The following is a 4,536-nucleotide window of genomic DNA, read 5'->3' as shown; positions in this document are numbered from 1 at the left end:
CTGATGATCTTGAAGAGATGGATTTGCAATGGCAAATGGCCATGATTTCTAGGCGTGTGAAAAGGTTCATGAACAGAACAGGAAGAAAGTTTGTGGGAAGGAGTGTTGGTTTCGACAAGACCAAAGTGAGGTGCTTTAATTGTCAAAGTTATGGGCACTTTGCTAGGGAATGTTAGAAACAAAAGCAAGATAATTCGAGCCAGAGTTCAAACAACAGGAATGCATCAAACAACTCCAGCTCAAAGGCATTGATCTCCACTGCAAGAGAGGGTTCATATGATTGGAGCATTCACTTAGAAAGTGATGGGAATGCCACTCAAGCATTCATGGCAGAGATTACTCCAGTCGTTGATGGTGAAGCTAAAGTAGATGATGCTGATGTGAAGATGGATGCTGATGTAAAGGTGGATGCTGAGGTGAAGGTAGAGAATAGAGCTGAAGAGAAGAAGGTTGATCAGACAACAGGTGCTGAAGACGAAAAACAAAAGTCTGAATATGAAAAAGAAGCTGAGGAAAAGGATGCCAAGTATAAACAATTGCAAGCTCAGCTTGCTGCTCTAATGGCCAACCTTGACAAACAAACACGAGAGGTAAAATCTAATTCTGTGTGTTTAAAATGTCGTGAACTGCAGGGTGAGGTTGACAGAATGTCTGCACAAAACAAAAGTTTGGTAAGCGAAATGTCTAACATTAAAGAATCAAACTTTTTTGCTAAAAGAAACGAAAAGTCATACTTGAAGAAAATAAAAGGTTATGAAAGTGAACTTGAAGCCGTAACCTGCAAATTAAATGAAAAACTTCAAGTCATTGACTTAGCTCATGACATGATGGCTGAAAAAACAAAAGAGATTTCTGATAAAAACAAAGAGTTGTCAGATGCTCAACTCAAAATTGTTGAACTTGAAAAGAAATTGGGTCAATTCAGGGATTCTGCTTTTGTTATGAAACACATGATGGGTGGGTTAAAGAAGAATAATGACAAGACTAGTGTGGGATTCCAAGGCTATAATGAAGTCCCACCTCCTCTTAGTCATGATTATTCATTCCTACCTGATGAAGATGAGCTAACCAAATTCATGTCAACAGCACCGAGTAGTTCCACAGCAGGTCGAGGAGAGGAGTCTGAGAGAGATGAGGCCAAGAAGGATAATAACAGCAAACCTGTTTTGAAAACGAAAACCTCACAACCTAGGAATAAAAACTCAACTTCTGTTAAAAAGATTAGTTTTGTTCAAGGAAGTGACATGAAAAACGAAACAGCTGTTATTGAAAATGAATCGAACATAGAGTTTGCTAAAAATAAAAACAAAGAAACTTCTGAAAATAAGCAAACTGAACCAAATCCTTCTGTGCCATCATCATCAAAGCCTGAATCTAGTTCAAAGGCTTCAGATAAGAAGTCTTCGAAAAGGATGTCATGCTTCAAATGTCACACCAAAGGACATGTAGCTAGCTGCTGTCCTAACAAAACGAATGAAGCACAGGTGAATGAGAGGAAGAGAGAGAAGTCACCAGAGAAAAATGGTGATAAGCAGGAGAGAGAGTCCAACTCTCCAAAGAAATCTGCTCCTAAGCAACCAGGGCCAGTTGCTGTTGGTGAGGTTAAGGCTGAAAAAGGAACTCCACAAGTTCCTCGTTTTCAAAGAAATCAACCTAGATTTCAGCCTAGATCTCCACCAGGCAGATTTGAGAGACCTAGAAGCAGTTCACCAAGAATGAACAATCAAAACACAAATAATTTCAGAAGTCAAGGTCAATATCAAAATCGATACCAAAATAATGGTAGTCGAAATTTTTATAACAATGGCTTTAGAAATTATAACTATAATGCTTCTTGGAATCAAAATTCAAATTTTCAAAGGTCAAAAAGTCCAAACACACATAGGAACCCTCAGGACCAAAGACCTAGTGGAAGTCAAAATCAATTTCCAACAGGTCTAAGATCCAAGACTCCAGTTAGGAGTAATGGATATTGGATGGACGTTCCGGTGGTTGGTGAATTTGGACGACCCAAGACCATTAAGGCTTGGGTCCCCCAAACTAACTAATCTTTTGGTTGGTGTGTGCAGGAGCTGCTAAGGAGGATTATCAACTTGTGGTATGTTGATAGTGGCTGCTCCAGGCACATGACGGGGGATGCGAGGTTGTTGACTGAATTTGAAGATTATGATGGAGGACATGTGAATTTTGCGGGTGCAAAAGGTGGTAGAATTACTGGACGAGGAAAGGTGACCAACGGGAAGATCACACTGGACAAAGTGAACTATGTTGAGCAGCTTAAACACAATCTTATGAGCGTGTCACAAGTCTGCGACAAGGGTCACTCGGTCCATTTTACCAAGAATGAAGCTTTAGTGTTGAAACCAGGTTTGAAGATACCGGACGATTGGATAGTCATGCGAGCGCCAAGGAGAAATGACACTTATGTCATGGACATGGGTGCTAAGGATCCAACTGCAGTGGTGGCATGCTTACTATCAAAAGCATCTGAAGCTGAATCGATGTTGTGGCACAGACGCATGGCCCATATTCACTATCGCAAAATGAACTATCTTGTTAAAAATGAGCTAGTGAAAGGGGTTCCATTGCGGAGGTTTCAAGTGGAAGACAAATGTCTTCCATGTCAAAAGGGAAAACAACACAAGAAACCTCATAAATCAAAAACAGTAAATTCCATAGATGCCCCTTACGAATTACTTCACATGGATCTATTCGGTCCAGTGAACATGAGGAGCATAGGTGGAAAGTACTATTGTTTAGTTGTCACTGATGATTACTCACGTTATTCATGGGTTTTCTTTTTAGGTACAAAAGATGAGACAGCAGAGATGTTGATAGATCTTTTTACAAAATTGGAAAACGTCCATGATGCAAAGATCAAGAGGATAAGGAGTGATAATGGCACGGAGTTCAAGAATCGTATTCTGGATCTCTACTGTCTTCGCAAGGGAATTGAACATCAATATTCTGCTCCTTATACGCCTCAACAGAATGGAGTTGCTGAGAGGAAAAACAGGACATTGATTGAAGCCGCTAGGACAATGCTTTCAGATTCTAAGCTACCAGTTCTTTTCTGGGGAGAAGCTGTGAATACAGCTTGCTATGTCCTAAACAAAGTTTTGACTGTTAAACGTTTTAACAAAACTTGTCATGAATTAATGTTTAACAAGAAACCAAACTTAGAAGGCTTTGAACCATTTGGATTACCCTGCACCATTGTGCGAAATAAAGAAAAACAAAAATTCGGTGAGGTGGCTGACGAGGGCTACTTTCTAGGTTACGTACCTGGCGCACCAAATAAAAGGGTTTTTAATCTAAAAACTGGTAAAATTGAGGTTGTGTTTAATGTTGAAATCACTTCTTACAAACCTCAACAGTCAACGAGTGGACCGGCTATATTATATGATTATGAAAGTGTCTTTAAATCATTTAATATTCCTGAGTTTTCCGATGCAGATGAGTCTCAGCTAATTCAAACAGTGATTGGTGATGATGAAGGCGAGTTCATGCCTAGATCAAATGTTGATACAACAGATGCTCCGGGACCTTCTCAAGATGCTGCTGATACTGATTCAAGTGACGATGAACCCGAACCCAATCAGGGGGAGGATTTCATTAATCCGTTTGCGGATCAGCATATTCAAGGGGAGGTTGGCTCAAACCTTGGTGACAATTTAGAAGTCGATGCTGTTGCTACTACACGAGCAAATAGAGATCATCCAGTTGACATGATACTGGGAGATCCTGCTGCAGGTGTTCAAACGAGAAGAAGCATAGCAGCGAATACAGGTTTATTTGTGTCGATTGAGAAGACTGGGATAGTGAATGAGTGCTTGTATAGTTGCTTTATTTCCCAAGAGGAGCCGAAGAACATTCATATGGCTCTTAAAGACAATTCATGGGTTGAAGCTATGCAAGAGGAATTGGCCCAGTTTGCAAAGTTGAAGGTTTGGGAGTTGGTTGATCTTCCTAAAGGTGAAAGAGAAATTGGCACCAAATGGGTATTTAGGTGCAAGAAGGATGAAAGAGGTATAGTCACGCGAAACAAGGCTCGATTGGTGGTCAAAGGGTTCAATCAGCAAGAAGGAATAGATTACAATGAGGTGTTTGCACCAGTGGCGAGGTTGGAGGCAATTCGTTTGTTTCTAGCTTTTGCTTCTTTCAAGGGATTCAAAGTTTTCCAACTAGACGTGAAGAGTGCGTTTCTTTACGGGAAAGTCCAAGAAGTGGTGTATGTCTCACAACCAGATGGGTTCGTTGATCCAGATTATCCAGATCGAGTGTACAAACTTGATAAGGCTTTGTATGGGTTACATCAAGCTCCCAGGGCGTGGTACGAGACACTGTCTACACATCTGATAAAGAATGGTTTTGAAAGAGGTCAGATTGACAGTACACTGTTCATCAAGAGGAAGGAGGAAGAATTTCTGCTAGTACAGGTGTACGTGGATGACATCATCTTTGGGTCATCAGATGAAAGCATGTGTAAAGAGTTCGAGCAGGTGATGAAGAGCAAGTTCGAAATGAGTGCTATGG

The sequence above is a fragment of the Helianthus annuus genome, chromosome 17 (genome assembly GCF_002127325.2).
Source record: "Helianthus annuus cultivar XRQ/B chromosome 17, HanXRQr2.0-SUNRISE, whole genome shotgun sequence".
In the NCBI taxonomy this organism is placed as follows: Eukaryota; Viridiplantae; Streptophyta; class Magnoliopsida; order Asterales; family Asteraceae; genus Helianthus; species Helianthus annuus.
Note: the sequence above shows the minus strand (reverse complement) of the source record.